Below are 25,799 nucleotides of genomic sequence, written 5' to 3' on the forward strand. Positions count from 1 at the left end.
GGGTTAAGGTTAGGGTTAGGGTTAGGGGTTGAGGTTAGTGTTACGGTTATGGTTAGGATTAAGTTTAGGGTTAGGGCTTAGTGTTAGGGCTCAGGGTTAGGGGTTAGGTTTATGGGTAGGGTTAGAGTTACGGTTAGGGTTAGGGTTAGCGTTAGGGTTATGGTTAGGGTAATGTTAGGGTTAGCGTTAGGGTTAGGGTTTAGGGTTCAGGTCAGGTTTAATATAAGTGTTATGTTTTGTGTTAGTTTTAGGGGTTAGTGTTAGTGGTTAGGGTTAATTTTAGGGTTAGGGTTATGGATTAGAGTTAGGATTAGGATTCTTGTTAGTGTTAGGGTTAGGGTTAGTGTTAGGGTTTGGGTTGGGGGTTAGGGTTAGTGTTAGTGTTAGGGGGTCGGGTGAGGGTAACATTATGGTTCTGTTTAGGGTTACAGTTACGGTTAGGGTGGCATTTAATGTTACGGTTAGTGTTCGGGTTAAGGTTAGGGTTAATGTTAGGTTTACAGGTTAGGGTTAGGTGTTAGGGGTTAGGATTTGGGTTAGGGTTAGTTCTAGACAGGGTTAGGTTTAGGGTTAAGGGTAGGATTATTGTAGGATTACATTTATGCTTAGCGTTCGGGTTAGGGTTAGAGTTTGGGGTGAGGTTTAGTGGTACAGTTAGGGTTAGGGTTAGGCTTTGGGTTATGGTTAGGGTTACGGTTACAATTATGGGTTAGGGTTATATTTCGGATTAGGGTTAGGCTTAGGGTTAGGGTTAGGGGTTAGAGTGAGGGTTATGTTAGGGTTCTGTTTAGGGTTACATTTAGGGTTAGGGTTATGGTTAAGGTTAATGTTAGGGTTAGGGCTAGTGTTAGGTTTAGGTTTAGGGTTAATGTTAGAATTACGGGTTAGTGATATGGGTTAGGGGTTAGCATTAGAGTTAGGGTTAGAGCTAGACAAGTTTAGGGTTAGCATTAGGATTAAGTTTAGGTTTATCGTAGGGTTAGTTTTAGGGTTAGGGTTAGGTTTAGGGTTAGGGTTAGGATTGGGGTTAGATATCAGGGTTATTTTTATGTTTACGGTTAGGGTTAGGATTAGGGTTAGGCTTAGAGTTAGAGTTTAGGGAAAGCGGTAAGGTTCTAGTTAGGGTTAGAGGTCAGGGTTAGTGTTAATATTTGGGTTAGGGTTAGGGTTAGGGTTAGGGATTAGGGTTAGTGTTAGGTTTATGGTTAGGGTAAAGTCAGGGTTAACTTTAGGGTTCGGGTTTAGGGTTAGATTCAGGTTTAGGATTAGGGTTCTGGTTAGGGTTAGGGTTAAGGATTAGGGTTACGATTAGTGTTAGTGTTAGGGTTAGAGTTTGGGTTAGGAGTTAGGGTTAGTGTTAGGGTTAGGGGTTAGTGTGAGGTTACCGTTAGGTTTCTGTTTCATTTTACTGTTGGGGTTAGTGTTGCGGATATGTTAGGGATAGGGTTAGCGTTAGTGTTAGGTTTAAGGTTAGGGTTAATGTTAGGGGTACAGGTTACTGTTAGGGGTTAGGGGTTAGGATTCAGGTTAGGGTTAGACCTAGACAATGTTAGGGCTAGGTTTAGGGTTAAGGGCAGGGTTATCGTAGGGTTAAGGTTAGGCTTAGGTTTAGGGTTAGAGGTTAGGGTTAGGGTTATGGTTAGAGTTATTGTTAGGATTAGAAGTTAGGCTTAGGGTTAGGGTTAGTTTTAGGGATAGGGTTAAAGTTAAGGTTAATGTTAGAGTTACGGGTTATTGTTGGGCGTTAGGGTTTAGGATTAGGCCTTGGATTAGAGCTAGACAGGCTTAGGTTTAGGGTTAGGGTTAAGGTTAGGGTTATCGTAGGCTTAGAGTTTAGGGTGATGGTTAGGGCTAGAGTTAGAGTTCGGGTTATTGTTAGGGTTCGGGTTAGGGTTACCACTAAGTTTAGGGTTAGGCTTAGTATTAGTGTTAGATGTTAGGGTTAGGTTTAAGGTTAGGGTTATGGTTAGTGTTAGTGTTAGGGTTAGGGTTTGAGTTTAGTGTTAGTCTTACTGTTAGGGTGAGGGTTAGGGTTAGGGTTAGCTTTAGAGTTTAGGGAAATTGTTTGGGTTAGTATTAGTGTTAGAGTTCAGGGTTATTGTTAATGTTAGGGTTCAGGTTAGAGTTAGAGTTATGGTTATTGTAAGATTTAGGGTCAGGATTATGGTTAGGTTTAGATTAGGGTACAGTTAATGTTAGAGATTAGGTTTAGCGTTAGGTTTAGGTTTAGGGTTAGGGTTAGAGTTAGTATTAGTGCAAGGGCTTAAGGTTAGGGGTTAAGCTTAGGGATATGGATTAAGGTTAGTGGTTAAATTTAGGGGTTAGGTTTATGGTTAGGTTTAGGGTTAGCATTAGGCGTACCATTAGTTTTAGGTTTAGGGTTACAGTTACGTTTATAGATTAGGTTTAGGGTTAGTGTTAGTGTTAGTGTTAGTATTAGTGTTGGGGTTAGAGTTTGGTTAGAGTTACCGTTAGGGTTTGTGTTAGGGTTAGGTTTAGAGTTACGGTAAGATTTATATTTGGAGTTACGTTTAGGGTTAGAGATTAGTGTTAGCATTAGTTTTAGGGTTAGGGTTAGTGTTAGTCCTAGAGGGTTGGGGTTATGTTTAAGGTTATAGGTTAAGGTTACAGGTTAGGTTTATGTTTAGCATTAAGGTTACGGTTAGAGTTAGGGTTAGGGATAGGTTAGGGTTAGGCTTACAGGTTAAGGTGAATCTAAATTTAGGGTTCGTTTTAGGGTTACAATTAGGTTTGTGGTTACAGTTATGGTTAGGGTTAGGGTTAAGGTTACACTTAATGTTAGGGTTACGGGTTAGGGTTAGGGCTTAGGGGTTAGGATTAGGTTTAGGGTTAGAGTTGGACAGGGTTATGTTTAGGGTTAGTGTTAGGGTTAGGGTTAGGGTTAGGGTTAGAGTTTAGCACCAGGGATAGGGTTATGCTTCGTGTTTGGTTTAGGGTTATTATTAGGGTTAGAGTTTAAGGTTATGCTTAGGTTTAGGGTGAGATGTTAGGGTTAGAGGTTAGGGTTACTGTTAGGGTTAGGGTTAAGGTTAGGGTTAGGGTTAGGGTTAGAGGGTTAGGGTGAGTGTTAGGTTAAATTTATGCTTAGAGTTTAGGGTTAGGTTTACAGATAGGGTTATGGTTATTCTTATGGTTTCGGTTAGGGGTTAGGGTTATGGTTTGTATTAGGGTTATGGTTACGCTTATGGTTAGGGTGATGATTAGGGTGACGGTTAGGATTAGGGTTAGGTTTAGTGTTAGGCTTAGGGATTAGGGTTAGTTTTAGGTGTTAGGGTTAGGGTTAGTGTGGGGATTAGTGTTAGGGTTAAGGGTTACGGTTAGTGTTAGGGTTAGAGTTAGGGTTAGGTTTAGAGTGTTAGGGGTTAGGTTAGGGTTAGCGTTAGGTTTCGGTTTATGGTTAGAGCTTAGGGTTAGAGTTAGTGATAGGGTTGTTTTTTGGTTTGATGCTTAGGGTTAGGGTTAGGGTTAGTGTTAGGGTTAGGGTTAGGGATATAGTTACAGTTAGTGTTAGGGTTAGAGTTAGGGTTAGGATATCGGTTAGGGTTAGCCTTAGGGTTAGTGTTAGGGTTAGTGTTTGAGTTAGGTTTAGGGATTTGGGTTAGGGTTAGGGTTAGGTATAGGGTTATGGTTAGAGTTACGGTTACAGTAAGGGTTTAGAGTTAGGTTTACGATTAGGGTTAGGGTTAAGGTTAAGGTTAGTGGTTAGTTTTCGTTTTAGGGTTAGGATTAGGGTTAGAGAGTTAGTTTTAGGTTTGGGGTTAGGGTTACCATTAGGGTTTGGGTTAGGTTTAGGGTTAGTGTTAGTATTAGTGTTATGGCTTAAAGTTAGGTGTTAGGCTTAGGGTTATTGCTTAGGGTTAGTGGTTAGAATTAGGGGTTGGGATTATGGTTAGGGTTAGGGTTAGGGATAGGGTTAGGGTTAGTTTTAGGGTGAGGGTTACAGTTAGGTTTAGAGATTAGGGTTACAGTTAGGGTTAGGGTTACGGTTAGGGTTAGAGGTTAGGGTTAGGGCTAGGTTTAGATTTAGGGTTGTGTTCAGGGTTAGAGATTAAGTTTTGCGTTAGGTTTAGGGTTAAGTTTAGGGTTAGGGTTAGGGTTAGGGTTAAGTTTAGGTTTAGAGGTTATGGTTATGGTTATGGTTAGGGTTAAGGTTAGGGTTAGAGTTAGGGTTCCAGTTAGGGTTAGGGTTAGGGTTAGTTGTTAGGATGAGGGTAAATTTAGGGTTTGTTTTAGGGATACGATTAGGGTAAGGGTTATGGTTAGGGTTAGGGTTAAGTTTAGGGTTAATATTAAGTTTACAGTTTACTCATAGGTGTTAGTGGTTAGGATTAGTATTAGGGTTATAGCTAGAGAGTGTTTGGGTTAGGGTTAGGGTTAGGGTTACAGTTGAGCATCATGATTAGGGTTAGGCTTCATGCTAGGGTTAGGGTTTTTGTTAGGGTTAGAGGTTAGGGTTAGGTTTCGGGTTAGGGTCAGAGGTTAGGGTTCCGGTTAGGGTTCCGTTTAGGGTTTGGGTTAGTTTTAAGGGTTTGGCTTAGGGTTAGGTTTAGGGTTAGTGCTTCCAGTTAGTGTTTAGGTTTAGGGGTTAGCGGTTAGGGTTAGTGTTAGGGTTAGGTTAGGGTTACCATTAGGGTTAGAGAGTTAGGTTTAGTGTTAGTGTTAAGGTTAGTTTTGGAGGTTAGGGTTAGGGTTAGAGATAGGGTTATGGTTATGGTTATGGTTATGGTTATGGTTATGGTTATGGTTATGGTTATGGTTAAGTTTAGGGGATAGGGTTATGGTTAGTGTAAGGGTTAGCGTTACGTTTATGATTAGGGCTATGATTAGGGTGATGGTGAGGGTTAGGGTTAGGTTTAGTGTTATGTTTACGGATTAGGGTTATGTTTTGTGGTTAGGGTTTAGGTAGTGTTAGGGTTAGTTTTAGGGTTATGGGTTAGGGTTCGGCTTAGGCCTCCTGTTATGGTTAGGCGTTAGGGTTTGGTTTAGGTTTAGGGTTAGGGTGAGTGTTAGAGTTAGGGGTTAGTGTTAGGGTTGGGATAGCATTCGTCTTAGGGTTATTATTAGGGTTAGCGATATGGTTAGGATAATCGTTAGGGTTAGCTTAGGATTAGGTTTAGGGTTAGGTCTAGGGTTAGGTTTAGGGTTCGAGGGTTAGTGTTAGGGTTAGGGTTAGGGTTAGCTTTAGGTTTAGGGATAGTGTTAGGTTTAGGGTTAGAGTGGTAGGGTTAGTGTTAGGGTTAGCATTATGTTTAGGTTTAGGATTAGAGGTTAGGGTTAGTGTTAGTGATAGGGTTATCGTTAGGGTTAGGGTTTAGGGTTCGGGTTCCGGTTCGGGTTAGGGTTAGTGTTATCGTTAGGTTTAGGGTTATGGATATGGTTAGGGTTAGGTTTAGATTTAGGGTTATTGATTTGGGTTAGGGTTAAGGTTAGGGTTAGGGTTAGGGGTTGAGGTTAGGGTTACGGTTATGGTTAGGATTAAGTTTAGGGTTAGGGCTTAGTGTTAGGGCTCAGGGTTAGGGGTTAGGTTTATGGGTAGGTTTCGAGTTACGGTTAGGGTTAGGGTTAGCGTTAGGGTTATGGTTAGGGTAATGTTAGGGTTAGCGTTAGGGTTAGGGTTTAGGGTTCAGGTCAGGTTTAATATAAGTGTTATGTTTTGTGTTAGGTTTATGGGTTAGTGTTAGTGGTTAGGGTTAATTTTAGGGTTAGGGTTATGGATTAGAGTTAGGATTAGGATTCTTGTTAGTGTTAGGGTTAGGGTTAGTGTTAGGGTTTGGGTTGGGGGTTAGGGTTAGTGTTAGTGTTAGGGGGTCAGGTGAGGGTAACATTATGGTTCTGTTTAGGGTTACAGTTACGGTTAGGGTGGCATTTAATGTTAGGGTTAGTGTTCGGGTTAAGGTTAGGGTTAATGTTAGGTTTACAGGTTAGGGTTAGGTGTTAGGGGTTAGGATTTGGGTTAGGGTTAGTTCTAGACAGGGTTAGGTTTAGGGTTAAGGGTAGGATTATTGTAGGATTACATTTATGCTTAGCGTTCGGGTTAGGGTTAGAGTTTGGGGTGAGGTTTAGTGGTACAGTTAGGGTTAGGGTTAGGCTTTGGGTTATGGTTAGGGTTACGGTTACAATTATGGGTTAGGGTTATATTTCGGATTAGGGTTAGGCTTAGGGTTAGGGTTAGGGGTTAGAGTGAGGGTTATGTTAGGGTTCTGTTTAGGGTTACATTTAGGGTTAGGGTTATGGTTAAGGTTAATGTTAGGGTTAGGGCTAGTGTTAGGTTTAGGTTTAGGGTTAATGTTAGAATTACGGGTTAGTGATATGGGTTAGGGGTTAGCATTAGAGTTAGGGTTAGAGCTAGACAAGTTTAGGGTTAGCATTAGGATTAAGTTTAGGTTTATCGTAGGGTTAGTTTTAGGGTTAGGGTTAGGTTTAGGGTTAGGGTTAGGATTGGGGTTAGATATCAGGGTTATTTTTATGTTTACGGTTAGGGTTAGGATTAGGGTTAGGCTTAGAGTTAGAGTTTAGGGAAAGCGGTAAGGTTCTAGTTAGGGTTAGAGGTCAGAGTTAGTGTTAATATTTGGGTTAGGGTTTGGGTTAGGGTTAGGGATTAGGGTTAGTGTTAGGATTATGGTTAGGGTAAAGTCAGGGTTAACGTTAGGGTTAGGGTTTAGGGTTAGATTCAGGTTTAGGATTAGGGTTCTGGTTAGGGTTAGGGTTAAGGATTAGGGTTACGATTAGTGTTAGTGTTAGGGTTAGAGTTTGGGTTAGGAGTTAGGGTTAGTGTTAGGGTTAGGGGTTAGTGTGAGGTTACCGTTATGTTTCTGTTTCATTTTTCAGTTTGGGTTAGGGTTGCGGATATGTTAGGGTTAGGGTTAGCGTTAGTGTTAGGTTTAAGGTTAGGGTTAATGTTAGGGGTACAGGTTACTGTTAGGGGTTAGGGGTTAGGATTCAGGTTAGGGTTAGACCTAGACAATGTTAGGGTTAGATTTAGGGTTAAGGGCAGGGTTATCGTAGGGTTAAGGTTAGGCTTAGGTTTAGGGTTAGAGGTTTGGGTTAGGGTTATGGTTAGAGTTATTGTTAGGATTAGAGGTTAGGCTTAGGGTTAGGGTTAGTTTTAGGGATAGGGTTAAGGTTAAGGTTAATGTTAGTGTTATGGGTTATTGTTGGGCGTTAGGGTTTAGGATTAGGCCTTGGATTAGAGCTAGACAGGCTTAGGTTTAGGGTTAGGGTTAAGGTTAGGGTTATCGTAGGCTTAGAGTTTAGGGTGATGGTTAGGGCTAGAGTTAGAGTTCGGGTTATTGTTAGGGTTCAGGTTAGGGTTACCACTAAGTTTAGGGTTAGGCTTAGTATTAGTGTTAGATGTTAGGGTTAGGTTTAAGGTTAGGGTTATGGTTAGTGTTAGTGTTAGGGTTAGGGTTTGAGTTTAGTGTTAGTCTTACTGTTAGGGTGAGGGTTAGGGTTAGGGTTAGCGTTAGAGTTTAGGGAAATTGTTTGGGTTAGTATTAGTGTTAGAGTTCAGGGTTATTGTTAATGTTAGGGTTCAGGTTAGGGTTAGAGTTATGGTTATTGTAATATTTAGGGTCAGGGTTATGGTTAGGTTTAGATTTAGGGGTACAGTTAATGTTAGAGATTAGGTTTAGCGTTAGGTTTAGGGTTAGGGTTAGGGTTAGGGTTAGTATTAGTGCAAGGGCTTAAGGTTAGGGGTTAAGCTTAGGGATATGGATTAAGGTTAGTGGTTAAATTTAGGGGTTATGTTTATGGTTAGGGCTAGGGTTAGCATTAGGCGTACCATTAGTTTTAGGTTTAGGGTTACAGTTACATTTATAGATTAGGTTTAGGGTTAGTGTTAGTGTTATTGTTAGTGTTAGTGTTGGGGTTAGAGTTTGGTTAGAGTTACCGTTAGGGTTTGTGTTAGGGTTAGGTTTAGAGTTACGGCAAGGTTTATATTTGGAGTTACGTTTAGGGTTAGAGATTAGTGTCAGCATTAGTTTTAGGGTTAGGGTTAGTGTTAGGCCTAGAGGGTTGGGGTTAGGTTTAAGGTTATAGGTTAAGGTTACAGGTTAGGTTTATGTTTAGCATTAAGGTTACGGTTAGAGTTAGGGTTAGGGATAGGTTAGGGTTAGGCTTACGGGTTAAGGTGAATCTAAATTTAGGGTTCGTTTTAGGGTTACAATTAGGTTTGTGGTTACAGTTAGGGTTAGGGTTAGGGTTAAGGTTACACTTAATGTTAGGGTTACGGGTTAGGGTTAGGGCTTAGGGGTTAGGATTAGGTTTAGGGTTAGAGTTGGACAGGGTTATGTTTAGGGTTAGTGTTAGGGTTAGGGTTAGGGTTAGGGTTAGTGTTAGAGTTTAGCACCAGGGATAGTGTTATACTTCGTGTTTGGTTTAGGGTTATTATTAGGGTTAGAGTTTAAGGTTATGCTTAGGTTTAGGGTGAGATGTTAGGGTTAGAGGTTAGGGTTACTGTTAGGGTTAGGGTTAAGGTTAGGGTTAGGGTTAGGGTTAGAGGGTTAGGGTGAGTGTTAGGTTAAATTTATGCTTAGAGTTTAGGGTTAGGTTTACAGATAGGGTTATGGTTATTCTTATTTTACAGTTAGGGGTTAGGGTTACGGTTTGTATTAGGGTTATGGTAACGCTTATGGTTAGGGCGATGATTAGGGTGACGGTTAGGATTAGGGTTAGGTTTAGTGTTAGGCTTAGGGATTAGGGTTAGTTTTAGGTGTTAGGGTTAGGGTTAGTGTGGGGATTAGTGTTAGGGTTAAGGGTTACGGTTAGTGTTAGGGTTAGAGTTAGGGTTAGGTTTAGAGTGTTAGGGGTTAGGTTAGGGTTAGCGTTAGGTTTCGGTTTATGGTTAGAGCTTAGGGTTAGGGTTAGTGATAGGGTTGTTTTTTGGTTTGATGCTTAGGGTTAGGGTTAGGGTTAGTGTTAGGGTTAGGGTTAGGGATATAGTTACAGTTAGTGTTAGGGTTAGAGTTAGGGTTAGGATATCGGTTAGGGTTAGCCTTAGGGTTAGTGTTAGGGTTAGTGTTTGAGTTAGGTTTAGGGATTTGGGTTAGGGTTAGGTTTAGGTATAGGGTTATGGTTAGAGTTACGGTTACAGTAAGGGTTTAGAGTTAGGTTTACGATTAGGGTTAGGGTTAAGGTTAAGGTTAGTGGTTAGTTTTCGTTTTAGGGTTAGGATTAGGGTTAGAGAGTTAGTTTTAGGTTTGGGGTTAGGGTTACCATTAGGGTTTGGGTTAGGTTTAGGGTTAGTGTTAGTATTAGTGTTATGGCTTAAAGTTAGGTGTTAGGCTTAGGGTTATTGCTTAGGGTTAGTGGTTAGAATTAGGGGTTGGGATTATGGTTAGGGTTAGGGTTAGGGATAGGGTTAGGGTTAGTTTTAGGGTGAGGGTTACAGTTAGGTTTAGAGATTAGGGTTACAGTTAGGGTTAGGGTTACGGTTAGGGTTAGAGGTTAGGGTTAGGGCTAGGTTTAGATTTAGGGTTGTGTTCAGGGTTAGAGATTAAGTTTTGCGTTAGGTTTAGGGTTAAGTTTAGGGTTAGGGTTAGGTTTAGGGTTAAGTTTAGGTTTAGAGGTTATGGTTATGGTTATGGTTATGGTTAGGGTTAAAGTAAGGGTTAGAGTTAGGGTCCCAGTTAGGGTTAGGGTTAGGGTTAGGGGTTAGGATGAGGGTAAATTTAGGCTTTGTTTTAGGGATACGATTAGGGTAAGGGTTATGGTTAGGGTTAGGGTTAAGTTTAGGGTTAATGTTAAGTTTACCGTTTACGGATAGGTGTTAGTGGTTAGGATTAGTATTAGGGTTATAGCTAGAGAGTGTTTGGGTTAGGGTTAGGGTTAGGGTTACAGTTTAGCATCATGATTAGGGTTAGGCTTCATGCTAGGGTTAGGGTTTTTGTTAGGGTTAGAGGTTAGGGTTAGGTTTCGGGTTAGGGTCAGAGGTTAGGGTTCAGGTTAGGGTTACGATTAGGGTTAGGGTTAGTTTTAAGGGTTTGCCTTAGGGTTAGGTTTAGGGTTAGTGCTTCCAGTTAGTGTTTAGGTTTAGGGGTTAGCGGTTAGGGTTAGTGTTAGGGTTAGGTTAGGGTTACCATTAGGGTTAGAGAGTTAGGTTTTGTGTTATTGATTAGGTTAGGTTTAGAGGTTAGGGTTAGGGTTAGAGATAGGGTTATGGTTATGGTTATGGTTATGGTTATGTTTATGGTTATTGTTAAGTTTAGGGGATAGGGTTATGGTTAGTGTAAGGGTTAGCGTTACGTTTATGATTAGGGCTAAGATTAGGGTGATGGTGAGGGTTAGGGTTAGGTTTAGTGTTATGTTTACGGATTAGGGTTATGTTTTGAGGTTAGGGTTTAGGTAGTGTTAGGGTTAGTTTTAGGGTTATGGGTTAGGGTTTGGCTTAGGCCTCCTGTTATGGTTAGGCGTTAGGGTTTGGTTTAGGTTTAGGGTTAGGGTGAGTGTTAGAGTTAGGGGTTAGTGTTAGGGTTGGGATAGCATTCGTCTTAGGGTTATGATTAGGGTTAGCGATATGGTTAGGATAATGGTTAGGGTTACCTTAGGATTAGGTTTAGGGTTAGGTCTAGGGTTAGGTTTAGGGTTTGAGGGTTAGTGTTAGGGTTAGGGTTAGGGTTAGCTTTAGGTTTAGGGATAGTGTTAGGTTTAGGGTTAGAGTGGTAGGGTTAGTGTTAGGGTTAGCATTATGTTTAGGTTTAGGATTAGAGGTTAGGGTTAGTGTTAGTGATAGGGTTATCATTAGGGTTAGGGTTTAGGGTTCGGGTTCTGGTTCGGGTTAGGGTTAGTGTTATCGTTAGGTTTAGGGTTATGGATATGGTTAGGGTTAGGTTTAGATTTAGGGTTATTGATTTGGGTTAGGGTTAAGGTTAGGGTTAGGGTTAGGGGTTGAGGTTAGGGTTACGGTTATGGTTAGGATTAAGTTTAGGGTTAGGGCTTAGTGTTAGGGCTCAGGGTTAGGGGTTAGGTTTATGGGTAGGGTTAGAGTTACGGTTAGGGTTAGGGTTAGCGTTAGGGTTATGGTTAGGGTAATGTTAGGGTTAGCATTAGGGTTAGGGTTTAGGGTTCAGGTCAGGTTTAATATAAGTGTTATGTTTTGTGTTAGGTTTAGGGGTTAGTGTTAGTGGTTAGGGTTAGTTTTAGGGTTAGGGTTATGGATTAGAGTTAGGATTAGGATTCTTGTTAGTGTTAGGGTTAGGGTTAGTGTTAGGGTTTGGGTTGGGGGTTAGGGTTAGTGTTAGTGTTAGGGGGTCGGGTGAGGGTAACATTATGGTTCTGTTTAGGGTTACAGTTACTGTTAGGGTGGCGTTTAATGTTAGGGTTAGTGTTCGGGTTAAGGTTAGGGTTAATGTTAGGTTTACAGGTTAGGGTTAGGTGTTAGGGGTTAGGATTTGAGTTAGGGTTAGTTCTAGACAGGGTTAGGTTTAGGGTTAAGGGTAGGATTATTGTAGGATTACATTTATGCTTAGCGTTCGGGTTAGGGTTAGAGTTTGGGGTGAGGTTTAGTGGTACAGTTAGGGTTAGGGTTAGGCTTTGGGTTATGGTTAGGGTTACGGTTACAATTATGGGTTAGGGTTATATTTCGGATTAGGGTTAGGCTTAGGGTTAGGGTTAGGGGTTAGAGTGAGGGTTATGCTAGGGTTCTGTTTAGGGTTACATTTAGGGTTAGGGTTATGGTTAAGGTTAATGTTAGGGTTAGGCGTAGTGTTAGGTTTAGGTTTAGGTTTAATGTTAGGATTACGGGTTAGGGATATGGGTTAGGGGTTAGCATTAGAGTTAGGGTTAGAGCTAGAGAAGTTTAGGGTTAGCATTAGGATTGAGTATAGGTATATCGTAGGGTTAGTTTTAGGGTTAGGGTTAGGTTTAGGGTTAGGGTTAGGCTTGGGGTTAGATATTAGGGTTATTTTTATGTTTACGGTTAGGGTTAGGATTAGGGTTAGGCTTAGAGTTAGAGTTTAGGGAAAGCGGTAAGATTCTAGTTAGGGTTAGAGGTCAGGGTTAGTGTTAATATTTGGGTTAGGGTTAGGGTTAGGGTTAGGGATTAGGGTTAGTGTTAGGATTATGGTTAGGGTAAAGTCAGGGTTAACGTTAGGGTTAGGGTTTAGGGTTAGATTCAGGTTTAGGATTAGGGTTCTGGTTAGGTTTAGGGTTAAGGATTAGGGTTACGATTAGTGTTAGTGTTAGGGTTAGAGTTTGGGTTAGGAGTTAGGGTTAGTGTTAGGGTTAGGGGTTAGTGTGAGGTTACCGTTATGTTTCTGTTTCATTTTACAGTTGGGGTTAGGGTTGCGGATATGTTAGGGTTAGGGTTAGCGTTAGTGTTAGGTTTAAGGTTAGGGTTAATGTTAGGGTTACAGGTTACTGTTAGGGGTTAGGGGTTAGGATTCAGGTTAGGGTTAGACCTAGACCATGTTAGGGTTAGGTTTAGGGTTAAGGGCAGGGTTATCGTAGGGTTAAGGTTAGGCTTAGGTTTAGGGTTAGAGGTTAGGGTTAGGGTTATGGTTAGAGTTATTGTTAGGATTAGAGGTTAGGCTTAGGGTTAGGGTTAGTTTTAGGGATAGGGTTAAGGTTAAGGTTAATGTTAGAGTTACGGGTTATTGTTGGGCGTTAGGGTTTAGGATTAGGCCTTGGATTAGAGCTAGACAGGCTTAGGTTTAGGGTTAGGGTTAAGGTTAGGGTTATCGTAGGCTTAGAGTTTAGGGTAATGGTTAGGGCTAGAGTTAGAGTTCGGGTTATTGTTAGGGTTCGGGTTAGGGTTACCTCTAAGTTTAGGGTTAGGCTTAGTATTAGTGTTAGATGTTAGGCTTAGGTTTAAGGTTAGGGTTATGGTTAGTGTTAGTGTTAGGGTTAGGGTTTGAGTTTAGTGTTAGTCTTACTGTTAGGGTGAGGGTTAGGGTTAGGGTTAGCGTTAGAGTTAAGGGAAATTGTTTGGGTTAGTATTAGTGTTAGAGTTCAGGGTTATTGTTAATGTTAGGGTTCAGGTTAGAGTTAGAGTTATGGTTATTGTAATATTTAGGGTCAGGGTTATGGTTAGGTTTAGATTTAGGGGTACAGTTAATGTTAGAGATTAGGTTTAGCATTAGGTTTAGGGTTAGGGTTAGGGTTAGGGTTAGTATTAGTGCAAGGGCTTAAGGTTAGGGGTTAAGCTTAGGGATATGGATTAAGGTTAGTGGTTAAATTTAGGGGTTAGGTTTATGGTTAGGGTTAGGGTTAGCATTAGGCGTACCATTAGTTTTAGGTTTAGGGTTACAGTTACGTTTATAGATTAGGTTTAGGGTTAGTGTTAGTGTTAGTGTTAGTGTTAGTGTTAGTGTTCGGGTTAAAGTTAGGGTTAATGTTAGGGTTACAGGTTAGGGTTAGGTGTTAGGGGTTAGGATTTGGGTTAGGGTTAGATCTAGACAGGGTTAGGGTTAGGGTAAGTGTTAGGGTTAAGGGTAGGATTATTGTAGGATTACGTTTATGCTTAGCGCTCGGGTTAGGGTTAGAGTTTGGGGTGAGGGTTAGGGATACAGTTGGGGTTAGGGTTAGGCTTAGGGTTATGGTTAGGGTTACGGTTACAGTTATTGGTTAGGGTTATTTTTCGAATTAGGGTTAGGCTTAGGGTTAGGGTTAGGGGTTAGAGTGACGATTATGTTAGGGTTCTGTTTAGGGTTACATTTAGGGTTAGGGTTATGGTTAAGGTTAATGTTAGGGTTAGGGCTAGTGTTAGGTTTAGGTTTAGGGTTAAGCTTAGCGTTAATATTAGGATTACGGGTTAGGGATATGGGTTAGGGGTTAGCATTAGAATTAGGGTTAGAGCTAGACAGGGTTAGGTTTAGGGTTAGGATTAAGTTTAGGTTTATCGTAGGGTTAGTTTTAGGGTTAGGGTTAGGTTTAGGGTTAGGGTTAGGGTTGGGGTTAGATATTAGAGTTATGGTTATGTTTACGGTTAGGGTTAGGATTAGGGTTAGGCTTAGAGTTAGAGTTTAGGGAAAGCTGTAGGGTTCTAGTTAGTGTTAGAGGTCAGGGTTAGTGTTAATATTTGGGTTAGGGTTAGGGTTAGGTTTAGGGATTATGGTTAGTGTTTTGGGATTATGGTTACGGTAAAGTCAGGGTTAATGTTAGGGTTAGGGTTTAGGGTTAGATTCAGGTTTAGGATTAGGGTTCTGGTTAGGGTTAAGCTTTAGGGTTATGATTAGTGTTAGTGTTAGGGTTAGAGTTTGGGATAGGAGTTAGGGTTAGTGTTAGGGTTAGGGGTTAGTGTGAGGTTAACGTTAGGGTTCTGTTTCGTGTTACAGTTGGGGTTAGGGTTGCGGATAGGTTAGGGTTAGGGTTAGCGTTAGTGTTAGGTTTAAGGTTGGGGTTAATGTTAGGGTTACAGGTTACTGTTTGGGGTTAGGCGTTAGGATTCAGGTTAGGGTTAGACCTAGACAATGTTAGGGTTAGCTTTAGGGTTAAGGGCAGTGTTATGGTAGGGTTACGGTTAGGCTTAGGGTTAGGGTTAGAGGTTAGGGTTAGGGTTAGGGTTAGAGTTAGCGTTAGGGTTATTGTTAGGATTAGAGGTTAGGCTTAGGGTTAGGGTTACTGTTAGGGATAGGGTTAAGGTTAGGGTTAATGTTAGAGTTACGGGTTAGTGTTGGGGGTTATGGTTTAGGATTAGGGCTTGGATTAGAGCTAGACAGGCTTAGGTTTAGTGTTAGGGTTAAGGTTAGGGTTATCGTAGGCTTAGAGTTTAGGGTGATGGTTAGGGCTAGAGTTAGAGTTAGGGTTATTGTTAGGGTTAGAGGTTAGGGTTAGGGTTACCATTAAGTTTAGGGTTAGGCTTAGTATTAGTGTTAGATGTTAGGATTAGGTTTAGGGTTAGGGTTAGGGTTATGGTTAGTGTTAGTGTTAGGGTTAGGGTTTGAGTTTAGTGTTAGTCTTACTGTTAGGGTGAGGGTTAGTGTTAGGGTTAGCGTTAGAGTTTAGGGAAATTGTTTGGGTTAGTGTTAGGGTTAGAGTTCAGGGGTTATTGTTAGTGTTAGTGTTCAGTTTAGAGTTAGAGTTATGGTTATTGTAAGATTTAGGTTCAGGCTTATGGTTAGGTTTAGATTTAGGGCTACAGTTAGGGTTAGAGATTAGGTTTAGGGTTATGTTTAGGGTTAGGTTTAGGGTTAGGGTTAGTATTAGTGTTAGGGCTTAAGGTTAGGGGTTCGGCTTACGGGTTAGAGTGAAGCCAATTTAGGGTTCATTTTAGGGTTACAATATGGGTTGCGGTTACGTTTTAGGGTTAGGGTTAGGTTTAAGGTTACAGTTAATGTTAGGGTTACAGGTTAGGGTTAGGGCTTAGGGCTTAGGATTAGGTTTATGGAAGAGTTGGACAGGGTTATGTTTAGGGTTAGGGTTAGTGTTAGGGTTAGGGTTAGGGTTAGAGTTTAGCATTAGGGATAGGGTTTTGCTTCGTGTTTGGTTTATGGTTATTATTAGGGTTAGAGGTTAAGGTTATGCTTAGGGTTAGGGTCAGATGTTAGGGTTAGGTTTAGGGTTAGGGTTAGTGTTTGTTTTAGGGTTCGGGTTTGGGTTAGGTTTAGGGTTAGTGTTTTGGGTTAGGGGTTAGCGTTTAGGGTTAGAGGTTAGGGTTACTGTTAGGGTTAGGGTTAAGGTTAGGGTTAGGGTTAGGGTTAGAGGGTTAGGGTGTGAGTTAGGTTAAATTTATGCTTAGAGTTTAGGGTTAGGTTTACAGATAGGGTTATGGTTATTCTTATGGTTACGGTTAGGGGTTAGGGTTAAGGTTTGTGTTAGGGTTATGGTTACGCTTATGGTTAGGGCTATGATTAGGGTGTTGGTTAGTGTTAGGTTCGGTTTAGTGTTAGGCTTAGGGATTAGGGTTAGTTTTAGGGGTTAGGGTTAGTGTTAGTGTTGGGATTAGTGCTAGGGTTAAGGGTTACGTTAGTGTTAGGTTTAGGGTTAGGGTTAGGGTTACGGTTAGAGGGTTAAGGGTATGGTTAGGGTTAGCGTTAGGTTTCGGTTTATGGTTAGAGATTATTGTTAGGGTTAATGATAGGGTTATTTTTTGGTTTCAGGCTTAGGGTTAGGGTTAGGGTTAATGTTAGCGTTAGGGTTAGGGATATAGTTACAGTTAGTGTTAGGGTTAGGTTTAGGGTTAGGTTTATGGTTAGTGTTAGGGTTAGGGTTTGAGTTTAGTGTTAGTCTTACTGTTAGGGTGAGGGTTAGGGTTAGGGTTAGTGTTAGAGTTTAGGGAAATTGTTTGGGTTAGTGTTAGGGTTAGAGTTTAGGGTTATTGTTAGTGATAGGGTTAGGGTTAGAGTTAGAGTTATGGTTATTGTAAGATTTAGGGTTAGGGCTATGGTGAAGTTTAGATTTAGGGGTACAGTTAGGGTTAGAGATTAGGGTTAGGGTTAGGTTTAGGGTTAGGTTTAGGGTTAGAGTTAGTATTAGTGTTAGGGCTTAAGGTTAGGGGTTAGGCTTAGGGATATGGATGAAGGTTAGTGGTTAAATTTAGGGGTTAGGTTTATGGTTAGGGTTAGGGTTAGCGTTATGTGTACCATTAGTTTTAGGTTTAGGGTTGCAGTTACGTTTATAGATAGGGTTTAGGGTTAGTGTTAGTGTTAGTGTTAGTGTTAGTGTTGGGGTTAGAGTTAGGGTTAGGGTTACAGTAAGGGTTTGTGTTAGGGTTAGGGTTAGAGTTATGATAAGGTTTATATTTGGAGTTACATTTAGGGTTAGAGATTAGTGTTAGCATTAGGTTTAGGTTTAGGGTTAGGGTTAGGTTAGTGTTAGGCTTACGGGTTAGGGTGAAGCTAAATTTAGGGTTCGTTTTAGGGTTACAATTAGGGTTGCGTTTACTGTTAGGGTTAGGGTTAGGGTTAAGGTTACAGTTAATGTTAGGTTTACGGGTTAGGGTTAGGGCTTAGGGGTTAGTATTAGGTTTAGTATTAGAGTGGGACAGGGTTATGTTTAGGGTTAGAGTTAGGGTTAGGGTTAGCATTAGAGTTTAGCATCAGGAATAGTGTTTTACGTAGTGTTTAGTTTAGGGTTATTATTAGGGTTAGAGGTTAAGGTTATGCTTAGGGTTAGGGTCAGATGTTAGGGTTAGGTTTAGGGTTAGGGTTAGTGTTTGTTTTAGGGTTCGGGTTTGGGTTAGGTTTAGGGTTAGTGTTTTGGGTTAGGGGTTAGCGTTTAGGGTTAGAGGTTAGGGTTACTGTTAGGGTTAGGGTTAAGGTTAGGGTTAGGGTTAGGGTTAGAGTGTTAGGGTGTGAGTTAGGTTAAATTTATGCTTAGAGTTTAGGGTTAGGTTTACAGATAGGGTTATGGTTAATCTTATGGTTACGGTTAGGGGTTAGGGTTAAGGTTTGTGTTAGGGTTATGGTTACGCTTATGGTTAGGGCTATGATTAGGGTGATGGTTAGTGTTAGGGTTAGGTTTAGTGTTAGGCTTAGGGATTAGGGTTAGTTTTAGGGGTTAGGGTAAGGGTTAGTGTTGGGTTAGGGTTAGGGTTAGGGTTAGGGTTAGGGTTAGGGTTAGGGTTAGGATATCGGTTAGGATTAGCCTTAGGGTTAGTGTTAGGGTTAGTGTTAGAGTTAGGTTTAGGGATTTGGGTTAGGGTTAGGGTTAGGTATAGGGTTATGGTTAGAGTTACGGTTACAGTTAGGGGTTAGAGTTAGGTTTACGATTAGGGTTAGGGTTAAGGTTAAGGTTAGTGGTAAGTTTTTGTGTTAGGGTTAGGATTAGTGTTTGAGAGTTAGGTTTAGGTTTGGGGTTAGGGTTACCATTAGGGTTTGGGTTAGGTTTAGGGTTAGTGTTAGTATTAGTGTTATGGCTTAAAGTTAGGTGTTAGGCTTACGGTTATTGCTTAGGGTTAGTGGTTAGAATTAGGGGTTAGGATTACGGTTAGGGTTAGGGTTAGTGTTAGGGTTAGGGTTAGTTTTAGGGTGAGAGTTACAGTTAGGTTTAGAGATTAGAGTTACAGTTAGGGTTAGGGTTACGGTTAGGGTTAGAGGTTAGGGTTAGGGTTAGGTTTAGATTTAGGGTTATGTTCAGGTTAAGAGATTAAGTTCAGCGTTAGGTTTAGGGTTAAGTTTAGGGTTAGGGTTAGGTTTAGGTTTAGAGGTTATGGTTATTGTTAGGGTTAAGGTTAGGGTTAGAGTTAGGGTTCCAGTTAGGGTTAGAGTTAGGGTTAGGGGTTAGGGTGAGGGTAAATTTAGGGTTTGTTTTAGGGATACGATTAGGGTTAGGGTTATGGTTATGGTTAGTTTTAAGTTTAGGGTTAATGTTAAGTTTACGGTTTAGGGATCGGTGTTAGTGGTTAGGATTAGGATTAGGGTTATAGCTAGAGAGTGTTTGGGTTAGGGTTAGGGTTAGGGTTATAGTTTAGCATCATGATTAGGATTAGGCTTCATGCTAGGGTTAGGGTTTTTGTTAGGGTTAGAGGTTAGGGTTAGGTTTAGGGTTAGGGTCAGAGGTTAGGGTTCAGGATAGGGTTACGATTAGGGTTAAGGTTAGTTTTAAGGGTTTGGGTTAGGGTTATGTTTAGGGTTAGTGCTTCCAGTTAAGGGTTAGGTTTAGGAGTTACCTGTTAGGGTTAGTCTTAGGGTTAGTTTTGGGTTACCATTAGGGTTACAGAGTTAGGTTTAGTGTTAGTGTTAATGTTAGGTTTAGAGCTTAGGGTTAGGGTTAGAGATAGTGTTATGGTTATGGTTATGGTTATGGTTATGGTTATGGTTATGGTTAAGTTTATGGGTTAGGTTTATGGTTAGTGTAAGGGTTAGGGTTACGGTTATGGTTAGGGTTGTGATTAGGGTGATGGCGAGTGTTAGGGTTAGTTTTAGTGTTAGGTTTAGGGATTAGGGTTAGGTTTAGAGGTTAGGGTTTAGGTAGTGTTAGGGTTAGTTTTAGGGTTATGGGTTAGGTTTCGGCTTAGGGATCCTGTTATGGTTAGGGGTTAGGGCTTGGTTTAGGTTTAGGGTTAGGGTTAGTGTTGGAGTTAGGGGTTAGTGTTAGAGTTGGGATAGCATTCGTCTTAGGGTTATGGTTAGGGTTAGCATTATGGTTAGGGTTATGGTTAGGGTTAAATTTAGGATTAGGTTTAGGGTTAGGGTTAGGTTTAGGGTTCGAGGGTTAGTGTTAGGGTTAGGGTTAGGGTTAGCTTTAGGTTTAGGGATAGTGTTAGGTTTAGAGTTAGAGTGTGAGGGTTAGTGTTAGGGTTAGCATTATGTTTAGGTGTAGGATTAGAGGTTATGGTTTGTGTTAGTGATAGTGTATTGTTAGGGTTATGGTTTTGGGTTCAGGTTCTGGTTCGGGTTAGGGTTAGTGTTATCGTTAGGTTTAGGGTTATGGTTATGGTTAGGGTTAGGTTTAGATTTATGGTTATTGATTTGGTTAGGGTTAAGGTAAGTGTTAGTATTAGAGTTAGGGGTTGTGGTTAGGGTTACCATTATGGTTAGGATTAAGTTTAGGGTTAGGTCTTAGTGTTAGGGCTCAGGGTTAGGGCTTAGGGTTATGGGTGGGTTAGGGTTAGGGTTAGGGTTAGGGTTAGGGTTATGGTTAGGGTAATGTTAGGGTTAGCATTAGGGTTAGGGTTTAGGGTTAGGGTCAGGTTTAATATAAGGGTTATGTTTTGGGTTAGGGTTAGGGGTTAGGGTTAGTGGTTAGGGTTAGTTTTAAGATTAGGTTTATGGATTAGAGTTAGGATTAGGATTATTGTTAGTGTTAGGGTTAGGGTTAGTGTTAGGGTTTGGATTGGGGGTTAGGGCTAGTGTTAGTGTTTGGGGGTAGGGTGAGGGTAAAATTATGGTTCTGTTTAGGGCAACAGTTACGGTGAGGGTGGTGTTTAATGTTAGGGTTAGTGTTCGGGTTAAGGTTAGGGTTAATGTTAGGTTTACAGGTTAGGGTTAGGTGTTATGGGTTAGGATTCGGGTTAGGGTTAGATCTAGACAGGGTTAGGGTTAGGGTTAGGGTTAGGGTTAGGGTTAGGGTTAAGGGTAGGATTATTGTAGGATTACGTTTATGCTTAGCGTTCGGGTTAGGGTTAGAGTTTGGGGTGATGGTTAGGGATACAGTTAGGGTTAGGGTTAGGCTTAGGGTTATGGTTAGGGTTACGGTTACAGTTATGGGTTAGGGTTATTTTTCGGATTAGGGTTAGGCTTAGGGTTAGGTTTAGGTGTTAGAGTGAGGGTTATGTTAGCGTCCTGTTTAGGTTTACATTTAAGGTTAGGCTTATGGTTAAGGTTAATGTTAGGGTTAGTGCTAGTATTAGGTTTAGTTTTAGTGTTAAGCTTAGGGTTAATGTTAGGATTACGGGTTAGGGAAATGGGTTAGGGTTAACATTAGAGTTAGGGTTAGAGCTAGACAGGGTTAGCTTTAGCGTTAGGATTAAGTTTAGGTTTATCGTAGTATTAGTTTTAGGGTTAGGGTTAGGTTTAGGGTTAGGGTTAGGGTTGGGGTTAGATATTAGTGTCATTGTTATGTTTACGGTTAGGGTTAGGATTAGGGTTAGGCTTAGAGTTAGAGTTTAGGGAAAGCTTTAGGGTTTTAGTTAGTGTTAGATGTCAGGGTTAGTGTTAATGTTTGTGTTAGGGTTAGGGTTAGGATTAGGGATTAGTGTTAGTGTTAGGATTATGGTTAGGGTAAAGTCAGGGTTAACGTTAGGCTTAGGGTTTATGGTCAGATTCAGGTTTAGGATTAGGCTTCTGGTTAGGGTTATGGTTAAGGATTAGGGTTACCATTAGTGTTAGTGTTAGGGTTAGAGTTTGGGATAGGAGTTAGGGTTAGTTTTAGGGTTAGGGGTTAGTGTGAGGTTAACATTAGGGTTCTGTTTCGTGTTGCAGTTGAGGTTATGGTTGCGGATAGGTTAGGGTTAGGTTTAGTGTTAGTGTTAGGTTTAAGGTTAGGGTTAATGTTAGGGTTACACGTTACTGTTAGGGGTTAGGGGTTAGGATTCAGGTTAGGATTAGACCTAGACAATGTTAAGGTTATGTTTAGGGTTAAGGGCAGGGTTATCATAGGGTTACGGTTAGGCTTAGGGTTAGGGTTAGAGGTTAGGGTTAGGGTTAGGGTTAGAGTTAGGGTTAGGTTTAACGTTAGGGTTAATGTTTGGTTTACAGGTTACTGTTAGGGGTTAGGGGTTAGGATTCAGGTTAGGGTTAAACCTAGACAATGTTATGGTTAGGTTTAGGGTTAAGGGCAGTGTTATCGTAGGGATATGGTTAGGCTTAGGGTTAGGGTTAGAGGTTAGGTTTAGGGTTAGGGTTAGTGTTAGGGTTAGGGTTATTGTTAGGATTAGAGGTTAGGCTTAGATTTTGGGTTAGTTTTAGGGATAGGGTTAAGGTTTTGGGTTAATGTTAGAGTTACGGGTTAGTGTTGGAGGTTAGGGTTTAGGATTAGGGCTTGGATTAGAGCTAGACAGGCTTAGGTTTAGGGTTAGGGTTAAGGTTAGGGTTATCGTAGGCTTAGAGTTTAGGGTGATGGTTAGGGCTAGAGTTAGAGTTAGGGTTATTGTTAGGGTTAGAGTTTAGGGTTAGGGTTACCATTAAGTTTAGGGTTAGGCTTAGTATTAGTGTTAGATGTTAGGGTTAGGTTTAGGGTTAGGGTTATGGTTAGTGTTAGTGTTAAGGTTAGGGTTTGAGTTTAGTGTTAGTCTTACTGTTAGGGTGAGGGTTAGGGTTAGGGTTAGGGTTAGGGTTAGGATTACAGTTAGGGTTAGGATTTGGGTTAGGTTTAGGGTTAGAGTTAGGCTTAGGGATTTGAGTTAGTGTCAGATTTGGGGTTAGGGATTTGGGTTAGGTTTAGGGTTAGGCTTAGTGTTAACGTTAGGGTTTCGGTTACAGTTATGGGTTAGGGTTATTTTTCGGATTAGGATTAGGGTTAGAGTTAGGGTAGGTGTTAGGGTGAGGGTTACGTTATGGTTCTGTTTAGGGTTACATTTAGGATTAGGGTTACGGTTAAGGTTAACGTTAGGGTTATGGTTAGTGTTAGGTTTAGGTTTAGGGTTAAGCTTAGGGTTAATGTTAGGATTACGGGTTAGGGATATGGGTTAGGGGTTTGCATTAGAGTTAGGGTTAGAGCTAGACAGGGTTAGGGTTAGGGTTAGGTTTAAGTTTAGGTTTATTGTAGGGTTAGTTTTAGGGTTAGGGTTAGGTTTAGGGTTAGATATTAGGGTTATTGTTATGTTTACAGTTAGGGTTAGGATTAGGGTTAGGCTTAGAGTTAGAGTTTAGGGAAAGCGGTAGGGTTATAGTTAGTGTTAGAGGTCAGGGTTAGTGTTAATATTTGAGTTATGGTTAGGGTTAGGGTTTAGGGTTAAATTCAGGTTTAGGATTTGGGTTATGGTTAGGGTTAGGGTTAAGCATTAGGGTTAGTGGTTATGGTTAGGGTTAGTTTTCTGGTTAGGGTTAGGGTTAAGGATTAGAGTTACAATTAGTGTTAGTGTTGGAATTAGAGTTTGGGATAGGAGTTAGGGTTAGTGTTAGGGTTAGGTGTTAGTGTGAGGTTAATGTTAGGGTTCTGTTTCATGATACAGTTGGGGTTAGGGTTGCGGATATGTTATGGTTAGTGTTAGCGTTAGTGTTAGGTTTAAGGTTAGGGTTAATGTTAGGGTTACAAGTTACTTTTAAGGGTTAGGGGTTAGGATTCAGGTTAGGGTTAGAGCTAGACAAGGTTAGGGTTAGGTTTAGGGTTAAACGCCGGGTTATCGTAGGGTTATGTTTAGGCTTAGGGTTAGGGTTAGAGGTTAGGGCTAGGTTTAGAGTTAGAGTTAGGGTTATTGTTATTGTTAGGATTAGAGGTTAGGGTTAGGGTTAGTGTTAGGGATAGGGTTAAGGTTAGGGTTAGTGTTATAGTTACGGGTTAGTGTTGGGAGTTAGGGTTTAGGATTAGGGCTTGGATTAGAGCTAGACAGGCTTACGTTTACGGTTAGGGTTAAGGTTAGGGTTATCGTAGGCTTAGAGTTTAGGGTGATGGTTAGGGCTAGAGTTAGAGTTAGGGTTATTGTTAGGGTTAGAGGTTAGGGTTAGGGTTACCATTAAGTTTAGGATTAGGCTTAGTATTAGTGTTAGATGTAGGGTTAGGTTTAGGGTTAGGGTTTTAGTTTAGTGTTAGTGTTACGGTTAGTGTGAGGGTTAGGTTTATGGTTAGCGTTAGAGTTTAGGGTAATTGTTTGGGTTAGTGTTAGGTTTCGAGTTCAGGGTTATTGTTATTGTTAGGGTTAGGGTTAGAGTTATGATTATTGTAAGATTTAGGGTCAGGGTTATGTTTAGGTTTAGATTTAGGGGTACAGTTAAGGTTAGAGATTAGGGTTAGGGTTAGGTTTAGTGTCAGGGTTAGGGTTAGAGTAAGGGTTAGTATTAGTGTTAGTGCTTAAAGTTAGGGGTTAGGCTTAGGGATATGGATTAAAGTTAGTGGTTAAATTTAGGGGTTAGGTTTATGGTTAGGGTTAGCGTTAGGCGTAACATTAGTATTATGGTTAGAGTTACATTTACGTTTATAGATTAGGTTTAGGGTTAGTGTTAGTGTTACTGTTAGGGTTAGTGTTAGGGTTAGGGTTACAGTTAGGGTTTGTGTTAGGGTTAGGGTTAGCTTTACGGTAAGGTTTAGCTTTGGAGTTACGTTTAGTGTTAGAGATCAGTGTTAGCATTAGGTTTAGGGTTAGGGTTAGGTCTAGAGGGTTGGTGTTAGGTTTAGGGTTACAGGTTAGGTTTATGGTTAGCGTTAAGGTTAGGGTTAGAGTTAGGGTTAGGGATAGGTTAGGGTTAGTCTTATGGGTTAGGGTGAAGCTAAATTTAATGTTCGTTTTTGGGTTACCATTAGGGTTGCGGTTACGGTTAGGAGTAGGGTAGGGTTAAGGTTACAGTTAATGTTAGGGTTAGGGGTTAGGGTTAGGGCTCATGGGTTAGTATTAGGTTTTGGGTTAGAGTGGGACAGGGTTATGTTTAGGGTGAGGGTTAGGGTTAGGGTTAGGGTTAGAGTTTAGCATCAGTGATAGGGTTATGCTTAGTGTTTGGTTTAGTGTTATTATTAGGGTTAGAGTTTAAGTTTATACTTACGGTTAGGGTCAGATCTTAGGGTTAGGTTTAGGCTTAGGGTTAGTGTTTGTTTTAGGATTCGGGTTAGAGTCATGTTTAGGGTTACTGTTTAGGGTTAGGGGTTAGGGTTTAGGGTTAGTGGTTAGGGTTACTTTAGCATTAATGTTAAGGTTAGAGGGTTAGGGTGAGTGTTAGGTTAAATTTATGCTTAGAGATTAGGGTTAGGTATACAGATAGGGTTATGGTAATTCTTATGGTTATGGTTAGGTGTTAGGGTTACGGTGTGTGTTAGGGTTATGGTTACGCTTATGGTTAGGGTGACGGTTAGCGTTAGGGTTAGGTTTAGTGTTAGGCTTAGGGATTAGGGTTAGTTTTAGGGGTTAGGTTTAGGGTTAGTGTTGGGGATAGTGTTAGGGTTAAGGGTTACGGTTAGTGTTAGGGTTAGGGTTAGGGTTAGGTTAGGGCTTAAGGTTAGGGGTTAGGCTTAGGGATATGGATTAAGGTTAGTCGTTATTTATGGGTTAGGCTTATGGTTAGGGTTAGCGTTAGGCATACCATTAGTTTTAGGGTTAGGGTTACAGTTACGTTTATAGATTAGGTTTATGGTTAGTGTTAGTGTTAGTGTTAGTGTTAGGGTTAGAGTTAGGGTTAGGGTTACAGTTGGGGTTTGTGTTAGGGTTAGGGTTAGAGTTACGGTAAGGTTTAGATTTGGAGTTACGTTTAGGGTTAGAGATTAGTGTTAACATTAGGTTTAGGGTTACGGTTAGGGTTAGGTCTAGATGGTTGGCGTTAGGTTTAGGGTTACAGGTTAAGCTTATGGTTAGCGTTAAGGTTAGGGTTAGAGTTAGGGTTAGGGATAGGTTAGGGTCCGGCTTACGGGTAAGGGTGAAGCTAAATTTAGAGTTCGTTTTAGGGTTATGATTAGGGTTGCAGTTACGGTTAGGGTTAGGGTTAGGGTTAAGGTTACAGTTAATGTTAGGGTTACAGAATAGGGTTAGAGCTTAGGGGTTAGGATTAGGTTTAGGGTTAGAGTTGGACAAGGTTATGTTTAGGGTTAGGGTTAGGGTTAGGGTTTGTGTTAGGGTTAGAGTTTAGCCTCAGGGATAGTGTTATGCTTAGTGTTTGGTTTAGGGTTATTATTAGGTTTAGAGGTTAACATTTGGCTTAGGGTTAGGGTCAGATGTTAGGGTTAAGTTTAGGGTTAGGTTTAGTGTTTGTCTTAGGTTTCGGGTTAGGGTTAGGTTTAGAGTTAGTGTTTAGGGTTAGAGATTAGTGTTTAGGGTTAGTCGTTAGGGTTACTGTTAGGGTTAGGGTTAAGCTTAGGGTTAGAGTTTTGTGTTAGAGAGTTAGGGTGAGTGTTAGGTTAAATTTATGTTTAGAGTTTAGGTTTAGGTTTACAGATAGGGTTATGGTTATTCTTATGGTTACGGTTATGGGTTAGGGTTATGATTAGGGTGACGTTTAGGGTTAAGGTTAGGTTTAGTGTTAGGCTTAGGGATTAGGGTTAGTTTTAGGGGTTAGGGTTAGGGTTAGTGTTGAGATTAGTGTTAGGGTTAAGGGTTACGGTTAGTGTTAGTGTTAGGGTTAGGGTTAGGGTTAGGGTTAGGGGGTTAAGGGTAGGGTTAGCGTTAGCATTAGCTTTCGGTTTGTGGTTAGAGCTTAGGGTTAGGGTTAGTGATAGGGTTATTTTTTGGTTTGAGGCTTAGGGTTAGGGTTAGGGTTAGTGTTAGTGTTAGGGTTAGAGTTAGGGTTAGGGATTTGGGCTAGGCTTAGGGTTAGGGTTAGGGT

Source organism: Cavia porcellus, unplaced genomic scaffold (genome assembly GCF_034190915.1).
Source record: "Cavia porcellus strain 051 isolate PalLab524CR breed Dunkin Hartley unplaced genomic scaffold, mCavPor4.1 scaffold_5, whole genome shotgun sequence".
NCBI classification, from domain to species: domain Eukaryota; kingdom Metazoa; phylum Chordata; class Mammalia; order Rodentia; family Caviidae; genus Cavia; species Cavia porcellus.